Below are 24,273 nucleotides of genomic sequence, written 5' to 3' on the forward strand. Positions count from 1 at the left end.
ATCTCCTTTGCTGTATCGGGTTTCCTGTAGAAAAAGTAGGCCTAGCTTTGCCCTCTTGAACTCTCTGGACACTAGCGACCTTTTGGTGGGAGAATTAAGTCCCTTGACGTTCAGTGTGCCAATTTTGAGTGTGCCATGCCTGTCACTTGGATTGTCATGTCCGTTGATCAGTGGTGTTTCCTTTGGATTCGCTCATCACGTCGCGTCGCCCGTCGCGGGAGTCGCTGCAGTGAAAGTAACCTGGTAAATGCCTCCAACCAACTGGGGCTGTGAAATTTGTTGCCTCCTTCCCCCCTAAGGTATTAAACATAATACCCATTGCCCTCAGTTATGTCTCTTCGCCCTGCGCTTTTCCTCTGAAGGGTCTGCATCCTGGTACGGTGGCGTCCGAGTTGGACTGATTGTATACAGCCGGTCCACTATCGGACCACCAGTGAGGGTCGTAACCGCACGACCCCGACTACAGCTATTATCATTATAGCGTTTTGAGTCCCCTCGCCCCCCTTTCTTTCAAACATTATACTAAACAACATTATACTAAACAACAACAACTTACTATTGAATAGTATATGTAGTGATCCATGCGGTTTCCGGATTCATCGTCCATTGGCTGCTCGTCCTTGCGCTCCAGGCTGCAGGTCCGTTATGAATCAGGCCCAGCAGCAGGGGTGTGCCGAGTTCCGGAATGTTGGTAAGTCTTCATGCAATATCGAGGTGAACACCGCTGAGATACGGGACTTAAGTGAACAGTATCATTTGTTACTGTCTGGCGTGTCGTTGGGTCGTCTATACTTTCTGGATCCCTTGACTCTTTTCCTTCTCGGGCCCTGGAGCTCCCATCTCGCTCTGTCCTGCACAGGGTCCTCTTGTGCTCCGGGCCTGTCCCAAGGAGATCTGCGTTACACTCTCGAATTGTTTCTTCGGAGCGGAGCAGTATCTTCCTGCTTCCATGTTCGAACGTAAGGGAGAAGGGATATCCCCACCTGTATCTCGTTCCTTGGTCTTTAAGCCATTTCGTTAGGGGGCTACAGAGGCGTCGCAGGGCCAGGGTCAGCGAGGATGAGGGAGCCCCCAGTCCTGGCTTTCGCGAGTATCCTTGTTCTGTCCTGATATCTGCTGTTAGGATTTTAATGGTTTCGTGTATTGTGTTTGAGGTCTTCTTCTGTTTCCCCTTCACGCTCCGGAATCCCGAAGAACCGTAGGTCATTCCTTCTTTCTCTATTTTCTAAGTCATCTATCTTAAGGCGAATTTCATCCTCCCTCTTCTCTATGTTGTGTATCCTGAGGTCCAATTGGGCTTCCAGGGTATCTATCAAGGCTTGATTGTTCTCGACGCCCTCCAGCGTCTCCTCGATGTTATCCACTCTGGGTCATTTTATCAATTTTGCTGCCGAGGTTAGCCCCCATGTTTCGGATTTCACTCAGGAGGGCAGCGATGTCCCCCTTGGTGGCTGCCGCTCCCATCTCCGAGGCTTCCAGCAACATTATGGTTCTTGGATCTGGGTCCAAAGGTAGCGGGGTATATGCATATCTGGCCAACTTGCTTTTAATGTTCATATGGTACTTGTGTGCGAGGAGGCACACGCCCCGGGAGTGGGGGCCCTACCCTCTGCACTGCTATGTTATATGATTCTTGAAGTATGCTGTGGGACGTTGTGCAGGGTGTCCAGTAGATCGGGGGCCCATGGATGGGAGGAGGCACATGCCCTGGGTCCAGGGGCCTTACCCTCCGTTTGAGTTGGCCTCTGTCGGTGGGCCCAATGCGATGTCAAGGGTACTCCAGTGTTGGTGCGGGCCCGTGTGTAGGCACTGGTGGGGTTGCATGGGTCAGGCCCCTTAGCAGGGGGCTTTGGCTCCAGTTAAAGTTCAGGTGGGGACACAGTTGGATGCTCGGTTTTCCTTCGGCGCCGGCCCGCCTGTCCGGGTATTGGAGGGACGAAGGACTGGTGGTTGCACAGAGGAGGGCACACGCCCCGAAGGTGGGGGCCCAACCCTCTGCGTTGCCCTCGGTGCAGGCACAAGCTCCTTGCCTTGTGTGCTGTGGCCTTTAGTGATGAATTCAGCAGGGATTCTGTAAATAGTTCCTCAGTCGCTTGCAGCGGGTCCAGGACCGCCAGTTATGGTGTTGTGGTTGGGTGGACGAGGTCTGGACTTGGTGTGGGGTGCTCGCAGGGCAAAACGCTTCACATGGCAGGTGGGAAGGGTTTGACTCTGAGCGTGTTGCTGTCCTCCGGGGGGAGTTAGACGACTGCTGGTTCTCGTGTGGCGGTGAGTGGGGGAAGCTGTGCCTCTACAGGGGGCGTCTAGTGGATCAGCCTCACTGAGTTGTACACTGCACCCTTGCAGTCGAAAGGGGAGCGTGGCACAAGGCGTGCTGTAGGGCGCCGATAGTTGGTGGCGGTTTAAAGGTGCATAGAGCTTTATGGGGTGTTGACTTGGGTCTGGATTGGCGTTGTGCCCCAGGCCTCGGGCAGGGAGCGCTCCGGGAGGAGATGGGGCCTCAGGTCTCGCAGGGCACCTCCACGTGTTCCGTGGGGCAGGGGGGGGCCACTTACCCTCTCCGCAGCTTCTCCCCGCGCGGCAGGGTGCCTGAGGCCGGTGCTGCACAGGCGGCCGCGCAGGGAGTGCGCCCACGATCGCCCATGCAGGGTGTTCGCCTGCCCCACAGGGGTTATGGGACAGGCAGTGAGGCGGCGACTGCTGGGGGGAGCCGCAGCACAGCCCGTGCTCTCTGCAGGGGGATGATGGGAGGAGCTGGGTGCCTCAGGTCTCATACAGCCACGGCCCGCGCTCAGACTGCTGGGTATGTGGCTGAGAGGGGGGAGGCGCGGGCCAACTGTCTTTTCTCCCGGTTGGCTTGGCCGTTTTTCTCCAAAATTTCGCCCAGTAGGTTTGGGGCCAAGTCGGACTGCTTGGACAGCTGTTGTGCACAGGGGGGGAGGGTCAAAAGTGGGGGCTCAGGTTACTTTTGGGGTCCGTGGGTCTGGAGCTCACACGGAGGTGTTCCTCATCCGTGCGCCCCCTGGTGGCCAACAGTCCGGGGTTACTTTTGTTCACTTCACTTCTTATAGTTCATTCACTTTATCTTATTATAGTGAAAACACTTCACCTTTCACTGAGACTTTTGAATGGGCTACTTCCTTTTGCCGGACCACTCCGCTACTCAGTATCGCTGGTTTCACAGCTATCAGTAATTTAAAGTTCACCGCAGGTCTGCTTTTCTTTGCGTCTCATCTACACGCATACAGCCTTCAACTGTGCGATATACTGTTGCACTTCAATCTTTCCTTCACACACACTCGCCTTTCATGTTACTCGCCAACTCACCGGCTGTGTGCATTCCTTTCTGGTCTTTTGCAATTTGTATTCATGAGTCAAGGTCAATACTCCAGGCTTGGCCTCGCATCCCCAATGCTGCGGATCACCCGGGAGGGCCGCTGGCATCCTTGAAACACAACGCTGTCTTTTTTTCTGGGATACAGCCTTCACCACATGTCTTTTGCTGTCTTTTCGGAAGCAACAACCTGCTGCAGGGAACTCCTGGGGTTCTCTACCCATTACTCTTGTCTCTTGGTCTGTCGCTCTGCTCCAGTAGGTTCACCTTCGCCCCAGAAGTTCTGCTCTTACTCGTGTTCCACCTTGCTCAGAGTGTGTCTCTCGGTTCCACCTTTTATCCATGTAGGGAGAGCCAATTGGTATCAGATGTGTGCACTTAAAGTCGAGTGCCTGACTTTGCCTGACCCAATTAGCGGGACTTGTCCAATGAGATATGTAAGGGATAGCCTGTTTATTCTCAGTTTCCCTCTCCACCGGCCCAGGGTTTGTGTGAAAATGGGGGGTGAAGTGGGGGTGGGTAAAGAGTTGGAACATTGGAGAATCCAATAAAATAGGACGGGTCATGTGTACGGGAAAGTGGGGAATACCGCATCTCACCATCGGTTGCCCCCACCCCCATTCCCCGAAGACCCCTCACCCAGGTGATCCTCCTGCACTGGTCCACGCTCAGGGTCTGGATACAAAGGCGATGGCCATGCCCTGGCCACCTGAGAGAGAGAGATCCCACCGGGGACTAGTAGGTGGGACACCCTTTGATTTCTCACAGGTAGCACACACCTTGGTTAACTGATGAAGGCAGGATTTGAGACCATTCCGGTATTTGAGCAGACTTTCCCCAGGTATAGTCATTTTATTTGCAACCGTTGTTTTTGCAAATCTGGTTTGAAAACACCATTTAACTGTGGAATGCAGTGCAAAAAATTTGACTGCTTTGTTAATTGAAGTAAAGCGTTGTTTTGGTAGCAGTTTCAGGATTGCTTTTATTTTAATGGTGTATTACAATCATAATTACTCATTTGGCCTCTTCTTCCTACGTTTGCATTTTAACAATATTCAGTTTTATTAAGACGACTTTAAAAATACACAAATCAAAGTCATTAGACAAATATATAAATCCTTATAGAAACGTGTTAAGCAAAAAGTACTGTGTGTAGCATTATTTCCTTCTCACTTTAATGAAAAACTACTAATACTAGAATGCAATTCAGCAAAAGGCTAAATATAACCTATGGGCTTTTTAAATGTTCTTTCAAGACTTAAATACTAGACTGCAAAACTAAATATGTGTGAAAAAGGTAACTTTCTTTGCCAAAGGCTTGCGTGATTATGCAAGGAGAATGGGACATTCAACAAAAAAATGCTTTTTTGTGTGTCAAATAAAAACATGTGAAAATAAAATGTGTGACATTTTAATGAAGAAGGCATCATGTGGGCAGCTAGTCGGTGCTATGTGTGAGCGTTCAGAATAAAAATGCCCCCTTTGTAGTCACAGAAAGGTTAAATACTCTTGTCCAAAACAATGGTTACTTAAACGAACCATCTCGCCTAAACGGCCTGCACTTTAAAACCTCCTCCAAATCAAAGAGTATTTATGAGGCACTGCTAGGACCTGCTGTGCAGTGTAACCCGAGTTGTTGGAGGGGCATTTGTCTCGAGTGTTGCATGGGGTTGGGCTAGGACTGTGGCTGCTCCTCAAGAATACACCCAGGCCTGATTCACAAACCGTTTTTCAACAGGAAAATCCCATTGAAAACCACTTTGTGAATTAAGACCCGTTACTTCGCCTGCAAGTGGCAACTAGTACCTGCAAGGCCCCCATGGCTGTGGAGCCCTGGGCGATGGCACAGACTGCCCATGCCTAGGGCCGAACAAGGCGGCCGATTCAGTGAAAGGTCTTGGAAAGGCATCAGGTGCCCGTTGGAGCTTCCCCCGCCTGAGTTTGTTGATGTGCTTCTGTGAGATTCCTGCTCTATTAAGCAGGGGACTGTGTCTGTAGCACCTCATATTTACTACCTGTTTTTATTAGATGTGGATGGGCTGGGTGTGGTAGCCATGTGGGAATGGGCCCTCCCCAACTCCTAGCTGTCTAGGTTTGGTGTGGTGAAATAGAACTGCTAATGCAATGCCTGTTCAGTTCTGTCAAGCAGGAAGGTCCTACCTGAGTGAATGGCATTGACCAGGCTTTTGGGGTTAGTGACTTAAGGGGGCAAGTGGGGAGTAACAATAGTTGTTTTTTTAAATCTTATATAGCGTCACTTGAAAATGTATGGAATATATGCAGCAAGAGGTTTGTGTGTGTGTGCAGTTTTCAAAATTTTTGATGGTAAATTCTTGTGTATGGGGTGCGGGAAAAGATTGCCACAAAACAGCAGCTTGTGATAAAAAGCACACTTGCCTTAGATGTTGCTACTGGCTTTAAGGGTGACAAAGATAGAGCCTGGTGGATCGCAGAGATCTGGCATGCACATACTTGAATTTAGAGGAAATAAGAGAAGGCATTCAAGCTTTCATCCTCAGCTCACCTCCTTGCACCACTCGAGCCCCCTCTGCTCACTCTCATTACCGCTCTCCCTATCCTTGCTCCCCCGGTCCATACTACTCCAACTCTACCACTATTTAAATCAAACCTCAAAGTTCTCTTATGAAGAACCGGTTTCCTAGCACACTACACTACTGCATCACCCGGTTTTTCTCTCCCTACCCTTCATGGACAAGCCTACAGCACTTTTCCATCACCCCTTCATCCTCAATTCAACACTTTCTCCACCATCCCATTCCTATGTCATTCTGTCCTGCCCTCATCCTTGGTTTATGTTTCCACCTTCGCCTGTGAACATCTGGTCTTCAAGTCACATTCTCTCACCCCCCTTGTAAAGGATCCATGTCCTCCGCTCTTATCAGTGGTACATTCTGTATGTGTTATTGTGCCAAAGTGAGATAAGCTTTGGGAAGGGAGCCCCCTTGTAAGTTTGTGTTGAATTAAATCCAAAAGGGGTCTGAGCCAGACCCGAAGTGAGATAATCTCCGGGAAAGGAGCCCCCCTGCTTGTTTGTGTTGAACTGTATTTCAAAAGGTCTGAGCCCGGCAGAGGGGGACCTACGAGAACTGTTTGGTACAAGGTCTGAGCCAGAGAGAGGGGGACTTTTGTGAACTGTTTTGATGACATTTTTGAAGTCAAAGAAAAGTGACAATGTGGAAGGCCAGACGGACCACGATCCACGTGTTGAAATTGCATATTGTGTTTGAAGCTGAGCCAGAGTGTGTTATCCTGCTTAAAGGGACAGCTTTACTCCTTGAGGTCTAACGTGGGGAGGAGAGCGAGTTCAACCACATTTATTTATTTGAACACAGTTTTTTCTTTTTTTTACACTTTTTTGTACATGAGATAGGGCACGCATTAGGTTTCATTGGCAGAGGCCATTTTGATTTCACAGACTTCACTAGGACTGCATTATTAGCTATAGGGCAATGTAGGAGTTTCTCCAGCAATTGCAATAAAGGTTTTACAAAATGTACCCATTGTGTCAGTGTCATACTTGTGATACCATGCCTCCCTACATATGGTGTCAGAGTAGGATACAACTCAATTGAGACCAATTTGGGGACCCTAAAATTCCAGAAACAGTCACAAAGCCTCAGATCCCTCTAACGCCACAAAATAATTAATAGGCTGACATTTGTAGTAGCAGAGAAGCCACTATGACTCCAGGGAAAAGAGGGTGGATTCCCGCAGACTTAGTCCTAATATCCCATGTGGGTTGTTATACAAGATTGACCCTGAAATCCGACGTGGCCTTGAAGTTTGGTCTAGTTGTCCTGGCAGGCGTCATAGATCCAGACTTTCGGGGAGACAAAGGTTCTCTTATAGAACCATGGTGAAACTCCATTTGAAATACACTGTGGGGACAAAATTGCACAGAGAATTCTAGAGAAGGCTCCATTTCCCTGTTTTAATGAAGAAAGTGAACCAGAGGAAACCGAGGTAGCTTCGGCTTCGGAGAGGCTGATGAAACACCTATCACTGAGGCAAAGAGGGAAGAAGAGCCCACCATCCTTCCAGATCTAGCCTTAGCTGGGCTAAATGATCCAGCACCTGCAGAGGCTTTCTTACAAGTAATTCCTGAGAGGGGAGCCCCCATAGAAACCAAACCTCCAGAGAAGGCCCAAGTAAAAAACTCAGTAATACCCAAAACGCATTGCAAAATAGTGCTAGAGATTGCACATTCTCATTTGACAGGGGGACATTTAGGACAATCTAAAACCCAAGCTCACATCAGTGGGAAGATCTACTGGTTTAGGACGAAATTACCGAAAATAAAGGGTCACATTGACCAAAGGTTCTACAAATGCTGCCACCAAAGGTTCGAACACCAAAAGTTTGAACATGGGGCTGCAGGGGTGTCCCCCACAACCTCAACTCACTATACTTTTATGGTATAGTGAGCGGGAGCTGCGGGGGACACCCTTGCAGCCTTCCGTTACAAAAAAAAAGAAAAGAAAATGACCCTGCAGCGCCAGTTCCCGATCACGGAAGTGAAAGGGAACTGGCGCTGCAGGAACCCAGCGTGAAGCTGAAGGTAAGTGGAGTTTGTTTATGTCGGGGGTGGAGGTGTGCTGAGGGTGTGGGTGGAGGGTGTTATGGTGTGTTGTGTGTGAGAAAGTTTGTGTGTTCGCATGAGAAAGGTGCAAACTTTTGGTAGTTTGCTCCTTTCTCATGCTAACGATTTGCCAGCGGTACTTTCGGCCGCGGGCAAATCACTTAGATTCAATTCTACTAGCCAGGTATCCATGCTGACATAAAGAACTTCATTCAGACATGTGAAATATGCCAGAAAACCAGTACACATATTCCCTTACCTGCCCCTATAAACCTCTAACCGATAATAGAAGTCTCTTTGCCCGAAATGGGATGGATATCATTGGACTGTTGGAAACCTCTAGACTGGGTAATAAATATGTTATTGAAATCGTTTATTATGCTACTCGGTACCCAGAGGCTTTCCAAATGCGAAACAACCGAGAACATTTAAAAACACCCAATACCATTCTTTTCTAGGGTTGGTTTCCCTAACGATCAGGGATCCAACTTCATGAGCAAACCTATGGGTGAAGGTAAGGAATTACTACACATTATCACCTTCAGAACCTCAGTTTACCACCCTGTAAGGAACTCATGGTGGCAACAGTAAAGACAGACAAGTGATCAAAGTTCAAGGGTGTTTATTAAGTTGTACGCAGGTTGGAAAAACACCTAATCTAACCTTAAATCTAAGATGGGATTGAGTGTCGACCATCAAATGAAAATAAGGCAGTCCTAGTGGCGTTGTGTCAAATAAAAAGGGCCTATACTAAGAAACCTATTGCCAAACCTTACAACTAATACAAAGGTGTGGGCTAGTTTTCAAGAAAAGAAAGAAGTGTTCACAAATAATAGGTCAGGATGCGGTAGCTTGGTTTTCCATTCCCCATGTTTTAAGCACAGGGTATTGTGGGATTTTGGAGCACATTACACTCTCGAGCTTCCCCAGCACAAGACAAAAGTTCATTTAGCAGCTATCAGGGTCGTCGATTGGCCCAATCTCGTTTCTCTGAAAGTTTTTTGCCTTCGAGGGCATACCGTCTTCAAATAACAAAACAAAAAGTTCCTTCAACAAAATCAAAGTTTGTTTCCTGGTTCTACTTAGGGTGAGGATTCTTCACCCCGGCGTCTCCCTCTTCCAGGCGCTGACCCCACTTTACTTTCAGCCTCCCTCCTCCGTGGTTTACTAAGCCTTTTCCTTCTTTCATAAATCTTAATGTCTTTTTAAACAGTTCCAGTGGACATCCCTCTTCCGGGTTCACTCTTGCCAACGTCACATTCACTTTGCTTTCAATGATAGTGGGATTCACTTCCCTTGCTTTCTCTACAGTCGAAAGCCTTTGACCTAAGAACTATAAAGGGACTTTTCTTGACCTCCTGTATGATCACTTTGACCTAACTGGGTGGCTCTGTAATGGCCTTCTGGATTCTGTAGTTTCACTCAGACAGGGATTGACCAGAGTCACTCGAGTTAGCACCCGCGTGGTGCCATTTCTTTCTGCAACTGGTCGCCAATTAACACTTTTACAGTTCTTAGAACTTGGTTAAATTTGCCACTTTGCATCTTTCAATCACCACAGACTGGCTCTTATCGGCTCTCCCCTCGACTCACCGGCTGTGATGAACTACATGGCTTTTCTCGTAACTGGAGTCAAGGCAGGTACCACAGGAGTTTCCCACGTACCTGCTTATCAGCATCGACAGGCTCCATGTACCGTTGACATTTGTTGCAGCACACTTGGGCTATTGTCCTTACGGTTCCCTCTGCGGAGGTTTTGCGGGTCTATGTCGAAAAGGGCACAGTCGTGTCTCTCCTTGTCAGCCTCTCGATATTCGCTGCCTTTCTCCTCCTCTTGAACTGCCGGGCCTGCATAGCTGTCTTATGATGCGGTCTGCATTGCTCGTACTGTGCTCTCTTGCTCCACCTTTTAATCCCTGTGGGGAAGGGAAAGGGTCGTCAGGTGTGTGTGATTCTGGTCAATTGCCTGACTTTCCCCATACCCTTATATTGGGAATGTCATGTAAACATCTGTGATGTTAGTCTGTTCTCTTGCGTGTTGTGCGAAAGTGTTTGTATCGGAAGGGGGGGCAGTGTACTTGAATGTCCTACATAGTAGGTTGGGGAAACTGTGTTGAAGAAAGGGGGATACCACGTCTCACCCATTGGTGTCCCACTCCACGAGGACCCCCATACAGGTGGTCCACCCTCAGGAACTGGATTCAATAGCGATGGCTGTGTCCTGGTCACCTGGAGGACAGATCCCTGGGGACTAGCTAGGGAGATTCCTTCCGATTTCTCACAACCCCCAAACGGACGGATTGGTAGAGAGATTTAACAAGACCCTTAAAATGATTTTGCGAAAATTGGTAGATGAGGATGGGAAGGACTGGGATCGTATGATCCCATGGGCCCTATTTGCATAAGACCCCTCAAGCATCAACCAGATGCTCTCCTTTTGAATTACTTTACGCTAGAGAACCAAGAGATGTCTTACACATGCTCAGGGAGACCTGGGGAGAGAGAGAAGAGGCAGCTATTACCATCTCACAAACCCAGTTGCAAGAACACATGAAACTCGCCCGGAGTCTAGTCCACACTCACATGGAAAAAGCTCAAGCCCAACAGAAGTCAACCTATGACAAGAAAGTGAATTGAAGATCTTTTTCAGTAGGACAGAAAGTATTAGTCCTCATCTAAATTGGACAATAAACTTGTCTCAAAGTGGCATGGGCCATATGAGATAAACAGGAACCTGTACCTATAAAATAGCCCAACCGGAGAGAAACCAAAAGACCCACCTTTAGGACGTAAATCTCCTAAACGAGTGGAAAGACAACCTGTTCCACTGCCACCTCCTCGATATTGTCTTGTTTGGTACCGGAGGGGATAGACAACTCTGAGCTTATTCCCCAAGAACTATCTAGACAGAAACATGAAGATTTGAATAACCTTATTATGGCATTCCCCCCACGTATTCTGTGAGAAACCATGGAGAGTACATGGTGCTTATTATATCAGAACTCCAAAGGGAAAAGTGGTCCATTTGGAACCATATAGACTCCCAGAAGCCCGAAAACAAATAGTGGTTGAGGAAGTGAATAAAATGCTGAAGGCAAACATTATCGAGCCCTCCGAGTCCATGGTCCTCCCCCTACTGTGTTGGTAACTAAACCCGATCATTCTTGGAGGTTTTGCATAGACTTCAAGCAGTTCAATGCCATCTCTGCCTTCGATGCCTATCCTATGCCACGCATCGAAGAGTTAATAGATAAACTTGGAAATGCTACATTTGTCTCAGGAGGATAGCTTGGGGCAACGTGTTCACCTTGGAAACAAGACGACAGGGAGCAACGCAGGTTCGACACCCGAGTCCACGCTTAGAGACCTCTGTGTATTATGCGCGTTATAAATAACCTATCATATCTATCAACCCTAGATTTAACCAAGGGATATTGGCAGATCCCAGTATATGAGCCTGATAAGGAAAAGACAGCTTTTTCGACACCCGTGGGACTATTCCGGTACAAAGTCTTCTGTTTTGGCCTGCTTGGGGCCCCGGCAATTTGAAACAACTTATGGACAGGATATTACAGCCCTACTCTGATTTCTGTGGGGCCTATATTGACGACAGTCATTTATATTAAACCTTGGGAAGACCATCTTTTTCATCTTTCTACTATTATGAAAACCCCCAGAGAGGCCAGTTTACCTGCCCATCCATCCAAATGTAAGCTGGCTCAATCGGCTGTGAAATACATAGGCTTCTTCATAGGGAATGGCAGTGTCCAGCCCCAGCAAGTAAAAGTGACTGCCGTCCTAGATGCCCCCTCGCCCAAGACCAAGAGACCACAAGGCATTCCTAGGATTGATTGGTTATTACTGTAGTTTTATCCCAAATTTCTCAGACCTAACAGCCAGGCTAACAGAAAAACTCAGGAATACGAAACACCAGAAGATTCATTGGACTGATGAGGACTATGCATGTTACAACAACCTAAAACAAATCTTGTGTCAGAACCCAATCCTAAAAGTAGTAGATATTTCAAAAGAATTTGTGTTACAAACGGATGCCCCTCTCACAGGGTTAGGAGCAGTTTGATCACAAATACATGATGGGTTAGAACATCCCATCCTATTCACTAGTCGTAACCACTTCCCACGTGAGAATAACTAATCTGTGTTGGAATTAGAGGCCCTTTCCCTCAAATGGGCAATCGTCCATCTAAGGTACTATCTTCTAGGGAAAAAGTTCAAACTTGTCACCGACCACTCCCCTTCAAGTATGGATAAGCAAACAAAAGGACTAACCCTCGAGTCATGCGATAGTTCTTAGACCTGCAACCCTACTGTTTAACTGTGGAACACTGAAAAGGTAAAGAACAGAACAGGACAATGTCGATTTCCTTTCCCAGTTTGCCCGTGAAACAGATGCGGCTGCATCGCATAGGGGAAGGGTATGTGAGAAACCACAGGGTGTCCCACCCGCTAGTCCCCAGGGATCGATCTCAGGTGGCCAGGGTATGGCCATCGCCTTTGGATCCCGACCCTTGGGGTGGACCAGTGCGGGAGGATCACCTGGGTGAGGGGTCTTCGGGGATTGGCTGTGAGGCCGCTGATAACCCTTATTTTGTTTATCCAACCCATCCTATGTTTTAAGATGCTGCAAGGTCCCAACCTCCCCCCCCAATCCCTCCTTTTACACAAACACTGGGCCGAGGAAGAGGGTGACAGAGTAACAACATCCACTTAAACACATCATACTGGACATGTCTTGCTAATCGGGTCAGGCAAAGTCAGGTACTTGATGCGAAGTGCATACACTGGATTCCAATTAGCTCTCCTCACATAGATAAAAGGCAGCACCCAAAGACATCTGAGCAAGGCGGAACACGAGTATGAGCAGGACTTCTGATACGAAGGCAAACCTACTGGAGTAGAAAGACAGACCAAGGGACGGGAGCAGCAGGTCGGAATCCCCGGAGTTCCTTACTGGAGGTCGTTGGAACTGCTTATTGTGTTCAAAGCTGAGCCAGAATGTGTCATACCGACTACAGGGACAGCCTTACTCCGCGAGGTCCAACGTGGGGAGGAGAGCTGGTTCAACCACATTTATTTATTTGAACATTGGTTTTACCTTTTGCATACATTTCTCCTTTTTACACTTTTTTGTACAAGGGATAGGTCAGGCAATAGGTTTTGTTAGAATAGGCGATTGTGATTTGACAGACTCAACTAGGACTGCATTATTTATAATTTGATGGTTGAGACTACTCCCATCTTAGTTATAAGGCAAAGTAGGAGTTTTTCCAACCCCAACAATTTCAATAAGGGTTTTACAAATTGTACCCATTGTGTCAGTGTCATACTTGTGATACCATGCCTCCCCTACACTCTTCTTGTGGCAAAGCACTTTCCGTTGCCTCAACACTGTCCAGCAGCAGATCAGATTTGTTGACACATTTGTGCATCACAACCCTCCCCATGTCCACTGAGCTTCCACCCACGACATGTGGGCTGAGAATTTGGTGTGTCCACAGGAGCTCCTCGCAGTTTTGTGAACAGCCTGTGTGCAGGCTATCCTTTTATGAGCATTTCATTGTGCCATTGACTGAGGTATTGCTGAATAACTGCAAAGGCCCGGAAAACATCATTGAACACAGACATGCGGAATATCGCCTTGACAGCCCAACAGGGAGTTGAGTTTTAATCTACCCAGGGTTATTAGACAATCAGGAAACAGTTAGTGGATCTCCTGCCCATCATTATTTATTTTTTGACCTAGAATATATTGGTTTGTACCTGGAACAAGATCTCAACCAGCTAAATGTGTTGGTGTATCAAGTTTGGTGACATTTACATACCATTTTAATTGTTCTGAAGAGGACCTGTCATGGTCAAAACATGTGTTGGCTGACAGATTTATTTCTGTTCTCAAAAACATGTATTACGGAAACATTAGTCACTGGTCATTAGAGATCATGCCCTTAATGTATTTAACACTCCTGAGGATTGCGCACAGGTTGACAGACAAACCCCTTGCATTGACTTTGTATAGGTGGCATTGGGCTATAGTCACCTCTGTGCCTAGATCACTGCAGCTTTCCCCTCATACGTATATGTTTTTGGCGGTTTAGCCCGAACACCGGAATAGCCCTCCCTTTCAGTTGTAATTGAACACCTTGCTTTTCCACCAAGTGTCACAGCAAAACTCTTGGAACCTACACAGAGAACTCTTTTTGGTACGAGGCCAAGATGACTACCTGTGGGAGTACCTAGACCGCTCTACTGGAGACTCTGTGAGAGACTTCTGTCTAGAGTATTTAGGAGATGCTATTCACAACCATTATTGCTTGAGAGGATTGCAGAAGCGAGATACTCTTGTATTTGTCTTTTACAACACATTTTCCTATTGTTTTAATGCCTGTTACAGATATATTATTTTTCATGACATTTTAGAACCCATAGTCTTGCAATGGTATATAGTGTGATACTTTCCTTTTAAAAATTGTTACATAGATTTATAATAACCTAGGACCTCATTTATTGAGATTGCTTCCATGTGCTATGCTGTAATCTGAGCGAGCCCATCAGCCTTCAACTGATCACAGCAAAAGGGTTCAGGCTCTCTACCAAATGGAAGTCTGTTCTCGTAAACCACTTGTTTCAGATTATACAAAGGACAAGATGCAGGACTGCTAGCTCTGTAAAAAGAGGCCAAAAGGCATGGCCAGCCTATGGTCTAGTAATACATGATGCATACATAACCACTCCCCCTTGGAACACAAGACAAGGTGTAGAATGACTGACCCGAAGATAGCCGAGCATATTGAAGTGGTATTGTTCCTGATAATAAATGACCAGGTGCAGAAACACTCACCATATGAGTGTGATAAGGGTGGGTATGGGTCCTGAGGGCCTGGAGGAAATCAATGAGAAACTCACTCCGAGGCTGCATGGCATGATGCAGTAAGGGAGTTCACAGAGGTCAACAGCTCTGGAAACAAAGGACAAAATATGCAATATTTTGGTTGGGAGTCACTGAGGACAGAATATGGCAGGGTAGTTGTCACTTAAGATGCTTATTGATGCTGCTAGACAATAATACTAAAGACATGGCAAACTATGAAAGTGCACATAATGCCCACACCCCCCGACCCCTACAGCAATGCTGGATACACAAAAACAGAATATAAAGGCCTAGGACCAAGTCAGGAGAACAAACGGTACTGTGTCAAAAGTGGAAAAGATGGATACCATTTGTGTCAAGAGCAGCCAGAAAATGGGTGGAGAGGACAGATTCAGTGATCCTTATTGGTCTTCAAACCCTAGAACACGGTCCGTGAACACATTAGGACACAATGTGATTATCATTAATGTTGCATACTGATAAAGGCACTGTGGGAGATCACTTATTGACATAGAAGCAGCCCACAGTTTCATAGGGGTCCCTCACTAGCTATATCATATAGGATACAAGAGTCAGGTCCCCGGGAGAGTATATGAGGCACAATGAGAGATCATAGGGGTTGCTTAATTAGGACACAGGATACAATTAAATTATCATAGGGATCTCTTGCTAAGGGTACGGGACTGCACATGGTCATTCTAACTTCACAGAGGGTGATGGTTCTTAAAGTGCAGTAAGGCCCCCTGATTGTCTCAAAAGACTGCAGGCAAAGAAATAATATATATGTGAAATATTTGGGGGACCAGAATAAGAATGTGGTCATTGAAAATTCTGATTAGGGCACAGGCACACCTGAAGCTCCATAAAAGGCACTTACTCTGGGCTTATAAGACTTGTGCTTTACTTCAGACATTGGAGTACCTAAGTGGATATACAGCAGAAGCACTGCAAACAAAGGCGAGTAGCCATATTATCTTCTCTCCCTACCACTAACTTCTGTCTTTTCAGACATGGTCTGGGGGAAGCCCTGCTGCTACTCATCTACTTCCACAGATGCCTCTATTTTCTTTGCCCAACATCCCATGTTGGCCTTAACACTTGCTGACGTAGCAAATTAAACAGCTGTCCCTCCTCACAGTCTCCATGCCCCAAGGAAGAGGGATGGAGCAAGGGACTGCAATCACAGGGCAGATGGAGCTATGCCCAGAGTCCCCATGGCAACTAGAGCCACTGCCTATCTCCATAGCATTGAAACCCATAACCTGAACCCTCACCGAGAGGGGAGTCACTATGTGAGGTCCCGCTTACACAGACCCCTAGGGCGGGTCTTGCTTAGTGGGCTCACCTCCCTAGTCTCACATGGGGTTGCTCCCCCTAAGGGAAAATTGATTAACTCCCTGAATTCGTCACATTGCTCTTGGGTGATGTATAGTTTGCTGTGTGCATGAATGAAGGTACAGATAGAAGCTGCACTTCTGAGTGTGAAGCGACCAACCCACAAGGTCTGCATACTTGTGGTGCCAAATGCAGCACCACTCAAAAGCCTACACCTACCTCTGTACAGCCCACAATATAAGAAGACCTTTGGTGCATACTGCAGCAGGGATAGCTCTAGGTGCTCAGGAGCATGCCAAACCCAAACACACATGCACCACAGCCAGATGGAGGGATGGATGGGATACACTGGAGCATGGGGTGCCTAATACTCCCCACACACATACATGGCCAGTGGATGCTATGAGCATGCAGAACACCATGATTTGCACTGCTAGTATACGGAGAGTTCTATAACGGATACTGCTGGGATGGCTAGCAAGTGCTATGAAGCACACCATGCTCCAAGATTTATGATGTGAATGCAGTGCTGAAGGGAGGCCTTCTGGGCCCTGCCCATCTGCCTGGAGCACGCAGAGGCCCTTCATGGGCAGTATCAGCAGCAAAAGGTGGCTAGACCGCACTCTAGGACTTTTACTAGCGGGCAGCAGGAGTGACTTCTTCAAATGACTTACACCTCATCCCATTACTACCAGAAGGGCTTCCATAGTCTCTTCTGGCAAGCACCCTGTTCTTTGTATTGGTTTTCCCAAAAATATTTCAGTACAGAGATTTTCTGGATAATTGTTCGATATGTGATCGCCTGGAATGGCAGTAGTTAAATTTAGGCTTTATTTGCTGCTGTTGTACTTTATCTTGCACCCACCGAAACATTTTTAGTTCCCGCACACAACCACCAATCCTTTAGACAATGTAATCTTTTCTAAGGATAGTTAACTTTCTCCACTTATTGCCCAGACATTGTTTAACATATTGTTTTAAATAATAGAGATTTCCTAAAATGATTCTAGGAAACATCAGAATAGTTCCTTTGCAAATTATAGACACAAGATATGACACATATTACTTACCAGTGATCCTCTTTCTGTAGCTTTTATCTGCTTAGAATCTCTAATGACACGTGTGAGAAAATAGATATATGTGTGTATTATAGTGTGGCGATTGCTGCATTATAGTTAAGGTGTGTACCTAGTTCCATAGGAAGCCTGAACATTGAATTGCTAATAACGACGGATTTGGCTGATGTTTTGCAAACAAAAAGTTTGTCAAGCTAAAACCCCACCCCCACCACAACCCCAACCCCTCCGAGGACATTTTGGTAAAGATTCATAAAAAAAATGTAAACGTAATTAGTAAAGCCAAAACATGCTGTTTTCATGCTTATTACCATACATTTTTCCTATAGAGAAAAAGTCTAAATGTCTGCTCAGCATGGGGCAAAAAGTGCTAGACAGAATTGGACCAAATGAACAACTTGGGGACGAAGCATTGACCCTTTCCGGGAAGGATCTGGGTTATTCCGTCCAGTAGTTTTTAAGAAATTGGACAGGGAACGGGATGTCCCCTTCTCCCAAAATTATAGCTATATCTCCCATGGTACTTTGCAGGAGCGAGGCTGAGATACAACTTGGGCCCAAAGCATGGACTAAATTTCCCTGACTGGTTTGGGGTAAATGCATCCAGTCGTTTTAAAAATATTCCACAGACAAGAGGGTGCCCCCTGCTCCTTAAAACCTTTATTTTAGTCTTGGTGCTTTGCAGCGGAGAGGCTGAGAGAGGCTAATAACGTTTGAGTAGCTGGATGCACTTGGAGGATATTTATTAAACAAAGTTGGTTAAGGGCCCTTCCAAACTGAACATTTTAGGAACAATTCATTAAAAAATGAAAACGTTGTTAAAAAACATAAAAACGCAATTTTCAGCCTACTCCCATTCTTTTTCTCCATATAGAAAATGTGCAGTTTTTGAATAGCCGTAGTGTGAAAACCACTGGGCAGATTTGAACCAAACTTTGGAATTAACCACAACCTTATAGAGTCTAATAATGTTTGGACATCAGAAAGAGACCCACAACTCTTTGGTTTATATATCAGCCTCTATATCTGTAATTAGTTTGGCACAATCAGATTTGGCAAACTTAATCTGTGTCCCCATCATGTTGAAGGAGCAAGTAGTGTGCTCAGACCATTCGTCCAACAAAAGTGGTCTACATCCTCATATGTCCGTATAGTTAGAAACCCAAGACCCCTTGGGATCCTTTTTACTTCAATGTGCATCCATAGAGTCATTGCTTCCCACCATGTACTCACATAACATTTTTTAACCTCTCTGACTTTAAAAATTTCTGTTGAACTTTAAGTCCAGCTAATACAGTGGATTCATTTTTTTCACGGGCCACAATTTCCCCTTTGAACAATACTTGTGCTGCTGCCAGTCGTCTTGCTTCTATTTGTTCGGCTAGATTTAGATGCGAGAAGCGAGAAATAACACCACAATTCAAGCCAAATATATCGAAGCATAAAAGCAGAGCACCAACGTCCCACTCACTACAATATAGACTATCCAGCAATTATCCGTCTGTCGTGCACGAAACATAATAGCGTACCAACAGGAGATACGGATGTTCTGAACCTCGCATAACTCTATAGATCTTCACAAAATGTGTGAGATTTCCAACGTGGGCACTGCAAAAGCGCCATACATTTAATTTCCAAAAATGCTCAATCCCCCTTCACAAGTACAGAACAGCAAAGGGGTACTCCGCATTGCCGAGTAAAAACAGCATAATGAAATGCTGTTGTAGATTTTGGTCAAACTCACTATATTTTTCTTTTTGAAGATTCATATTTTAAGCAGACAGTTGGTACAGCCATGGGCTAATGCATGGCTCCAATGATTAGAAGACACCAAGATTACATTTATAAGATATACAGTCTGTGACCCTAATTATCATGGGTCCATTTTTACAGGCTGTTGCTAACCAAAGAAAGGGAGTCATCTGGAACTGCATACCAGTGATAGAACTCCCTATTACAATATATAGTAACTATAGTGAAAGTAGACTGCCTGTAGTCAGAGCAGAGACAGTTTTAACAGGCACAGTATAGTGTACAGAACATTAATTGCTGCCTGTTCTGCACCTTGTTGCCCACATCCATGCATCGTCTGAATTGATCCAGTCGCCTGAATATCCCAGAGAAATCCCACGGTCCCGAGCACACATCCAGAATACACGGCTGGAGGCAAGTTCGGGACATGCAAGCATGTACATTACATTTTTCAGTACAGAACAAACAGGGGTGGACAGAATAATGTTGGTAATAGGACTTTTTTTGTATTATTAGTTCTTGTAGATGAGGCACCAACACTATAAGGCGTAGAAGTGGAGCCCAGCAAGTCACCCATTTTTTGTCTTGATGAAGGTTGGAGACATCTGAGGGCCAGAGTACAACGACCCGCACATTCCAACTGAAACACGTGTCGACAACATTTGTTGTGTAATAGAAGGACACATCTGTAGACTTATGGGGTATATTAGAATTGATGAACTTTTGTTGTTTAATCCTGCATCTATGTAGGTCAGTAGGGAATATTTGCATTGAATGAGCAGTATGAATGAATGTATGATTGAATACGCCCAATCAAATAGGTTGAATGGAGTTGGAGCTAGACTGATTTCTTTTAGTAGAGGTTTGTGATATTACCATGTTTCTCATGGATTGTGTATCTAAATAAATGTATATTTTTTGACTGATCCTGGCTAGGAGTTCTTTCAAATAGTTCTGTTCACCAGCTTTGGTCTCAGTCCACTTTTTTGTGTATATCGTGTGATCACCTGGGGATCGAGATCATGTCCAGGTACCCTTAGGATAGTATATATTGTAAAGTTTAGTGTACATGATAATTGCCGGATTTCGAATTTATATAGCAAACCAACTATTTTCAATTCTCTTTCACATGCTCCCATGCACCACCTCTAATTTGCAGTATTCCCTACGGGGAACTGTTACAAGCAAAAATAAATTGCTACATAGATGAGGATTTTAAATTGGCAGCTAGATCAATTGGAGATCTTTTTTAGAGAAGAGGTTATTCTCGTAAAATGGCTGATAAGGTCCATCAGAAGGTTCGGACGAGAAAAAGATCTGATTTATTAAGAACTAAACCTAAAGTTGTTGAATCACTAGTTCTCAGATTTTTCACATGATAGAATGCTCAATCAGGCAATATGAAAAAGGTTGTAGCCAAATATTGGCCTATATTACTTAAGTGAGATCTGAAGCAGGCATTACATAATGTCCCACAGATAACATTCTCCAAAGCGCCATCCTTAAAAGAAATGCTTGCTCCCAGCATGCCCAGAGAATTGACACAGCAGCATGAGAACTGGCTATGCAGAATGTAATAAGAGCAAAATGTGAAATCTTGCTACGGTCGGAGACAGTGAAATATGGTCAGCATAGATCTTAAAAAATTGGACAGTTTATTACATGTACTACAAAGCTTGTGGTATACTCCATTGTATGCCCTTGTAGGATCAAATATCAGTTCAACCAAAGGACCCTTGAAATTAAGAATTTTACAGCACTACTGGGCCATCATGAATGTAGATGGTAATTATCCCCTTGCACGATTACACTTCAAGAAAAACATAATGGTGACGTTTCCTTGATGTTATTTGGAGTCCTGGCGCATGTAAAAACAAAGGAGATGGAGAAAAACAGACATTTCGAATCCAAGCTAATTATACAAATGGGGACAATGAAACCTTGTTCGACAATGTATCAATTGTGGGCATCATTTGTGTGTCCTAATTCTCTAGACACTGTGGGCTGAATGTGCCTTTAATTCAAGTAATATTGTATGTTAAATACCGTGCATGAGCCCACTGTAGCTGAAATGGCAGCGTTTTGAATTACTATTGCTATAGTTTGTGTTTATTTGCTCTCTTCTCCCGAGCTGCTGCTGGTGCTGCTTTCGATCCTCCATGCACTTTACTTCTCGTGTCACGAATTTGCACTGAATGTGGTTTGTGATTAACTGTATGTATTTGCACTTGCACGTTAACTCGCAATGTTTTATAATATGTTCGAGTTAGGAAGCCAGTTCCCTTGCATTTTGGCCATGCACATTTGGTCTTTTGCTATGTAGATCAATGATGTGAAGTACATGTTCACCAAGAGTATGATATTGTGACTTCATTGAAAGATGGTACTCCTATTTGTAGTAAAATGTGTGTTGGATCTTTTTTGTCATCTGACTCACAGTTCACGTAATTTGAAGCAAGGGTTCTGCCTTCAGTTATACAATTTCCAGCCGAGTGATTTGTAATGTGAATTAGCCTGACAAAAAACCCTGAAGATGCAACACGTGGCATTTTGAAACCAGTTTACATGGGCTTTCTTTGTTTGACTTGTTCCCAGCTGATTTTTGCAGGTGATATTCTCAATAAATGTTTACAGCACTTTTGCACCTTAAAGAAGGAGATCCTGGGTCTATTTTGAGCTCGTGACAGCATCATAAAATAGTTCTAGGTGGTTGTGAGCCCAGTGAATTAATATAGATCTATCCCTCCCTACTGCATCGCCTTTACACAGCGTGGTGTACCTTTTGGCATTCAGTTCGGCAACCAGTGATGTCCTGCAGTGCCGGTCTATCATCATGCAGGTAGGCCTTGGTGTTCGATGTGCATGTTTCCCCTTGGAATCCCCATTTTTTGCGTCCAACCTCAGTGGTGGAAAAAAACAATCCGAGGACGTCGATGTGGGAAGGATCATGGGTATAGATAAAGTAGTGATAGTGTCGACACCTTTTTTTAAGGGAGAAAAACATATGTAATACTCCGCCCTAACCACTATATGGCGGCCTATGCAAAGCATGTGAATTTAAACTTATTCACAAGCTCCAGAAATCTTAACATATAAGTCATTTATAACACGCCTGTAAACAAGTGTTTCTAGGAGCGACAAGACAAGGGAGGGAAGACAGAGGGAGGACAAGACAAAATCTTACTAGGCCTTGTGTCATTCAGATTGTGCAAGAACGAGAAGTGCAAGGGAAAAGGGAGGGGGAGTGCAAGGGAGAGGAGAGGGGAAAACGGGGCAGCACGGCTCTGGGTAGTGCAAGGAGAACAAGGCACTGTAGGGTTACAGTTACAGCCTCTAAGTGCGTGGTAGGCCTGGAGGCAGTGCAAGGGTGACTGATCAAAAAAGAACCTGGTACCTAGTGAGACTGAGGGTAGCCAAGCAACCAGTCGGACAAGCAGACAGGTAGGTCAGCAGGGGAGGGAGAGAGAGAAAGCAGAGGACAAGGGGAACGTTTTGAGCTGCTTCCGGAACTTCAGGTGGTCTGGCTCAAGTTTGAGAGAGCCAGGGAGGCCATTCCAGAGGGAGGCACCTGCAGAGGAGAGATATCTACCCCCACTCTCTGCCTGGAGCAGCATCTAACCCTTAGAAAGTTGGAGGTAGCTGAGCAAAGGGCCCGAGAAGGAAGATATTTTGGAAGAGAGCGTTGAGGTAGTGCAGACCCCGGCCCCAGAAAGCCTTGTGGACAACGCAAAGGGTCTTGATAAACTTGTTTTGCCACAATTGGGACCAATGTAAGAGTTTTTCAATGTGGCTGGGACATGCCCTGGGGAATTATGCAGCACTTCCTTAAAGTTCAATCCACTGGGCACACTGGTTGTGTGCATTTGAATACGTGTCTCCTCACACATGAAAGCCTGTCATTTGTGGTGTGCCAGGATGAGAGGTATGCCCACTGTGATTAATCCTGCAGAGTCATCACTGATCCCCAGCCTAAAGTCTCCTTCCATGTGGCCAGGGGAAGCCAGCCGCTACCTGATGCTGAGGGTGGTAGGTGGTATTCTGTGGGTGGATCACATGGGAGGAGATGGCTATCAAGGGAGAGTGTGGACTCCAGCAAGAGAGGAGCGGTATTCTTCACTTTCTTGCAAGGAAGATTCCTTAATCCCAGAGTTTATGGCATGTTGTCATTATTCAGAACCATTTAATTATAAAAACCTGAAAACTACTTTTCAGACAAAACACTATTCATTCTTCATTTGTGCATGATAAGTCTAGAACACATCTAACATTTGATGTTTATGATGATTATTTAAAGAAAAACTATGCAATTTAAAATCATCTTATATACAGACTCCTCTTTGGACTACATGTCCCAGAAAGCCTCAAGTACTGAGATGAGGAGGAGGAGCCAGGAGTCAATGTGGAGGGAATGTGACACCAAGTACAACGTGCTCTCTATTTGTCATGATCAGTCAGCTGCGCAGGACATTTAAACTTGGAAATCACCTGCAATTAACAGAGGAAAGAGGAGAAAGGATGCAGAGTCTGTGGAGCGAGAAGCGAATCCAGAGGCAGACTTATGGATAACAGCCCTGGGAAGAGAAGGAAACGTTTTCCAGTAACAGGCTGGAGGTGTTCAGGACCGGAGAAGAGGAACTCCGGGGAAGTCGTAGCGTGTGCCCTGGAGGGACGGCTGAAGGTGAACTGCGAACAACAGGACCAGAGGAGACGCAGTCCTGTAGAGCAGCAATGGTGCCATCAGCAAAGGAATAAAAAGCTAACGCAGGAAACAAAAGAGACTTTGCCAACAAGGGGAAGCTTGCGCAAAGAAAACTCCTCGCTGCAGCTGCACGTTGCACCAGTGAGTCAACCTAAAAGAGTAGGGGGACACGGGGCCTGCCAATACGTTAATGAACATTTGGGAAACATTTAGTATAGACCAAATCGAATTGAAAAGCAAAGGCAAATATGGTACAATTCTCCTGATATGAGATGTCAATTTGGGTTAACCTGGAACAAGCATTGGCGAGAGATAATAAGAGAAAGGTTGACAGACAAAGCTTGAACAAACCCTCATATGGGATATCAGTATGGGGGAAATTGAAACAAGCATAACTGAAGTCAACAACGTTTACTATTGAAGAAGTGCAATTGTGTTTACCCGAGAGAAATGTTACAGAAAGACCCGATGAGAGATACACATCCGGTAGTGAACATGAGATACCTGGCAAGAGTGCACCAGGATATCTGGAGATTCAGTTGAGTAGTTTCCTGACAGGAGAGGTTACCAGGAATCCTATCTCAAACT

At 45.6% G+C, this 24,273-nt stretch overlaps 1 protein-coding gene across 1 annotated transcript in view; it reads right to left on the reverse strand.

The window, feature by feature from the left end:
• QSOX1 (quiescin sulfhydryl oxidase 1) overlaps positions 1-24,273 on the reverse strand; it is a 735,474-nt gene that overhangs the window by 177,900 nt on the left and 533,301 nt on the right. The window lies entirely within an intron of this gene.

Source organism: Ambystoma mexicanum, chromosome 1q (assembly GCF_040938575.1).
Source record: "Ambystoma mexicanum isolate Mex_15411 chromosome 1q, UKY_AmexF1_1, whole genome shotgun sequence".
Lineage (NCBI taxonomy): Eukaryota > Metazoa > Chordata > Amphibia > Caudata > Ambystomatidae > Ambystoma > Ambystoma mexicanum.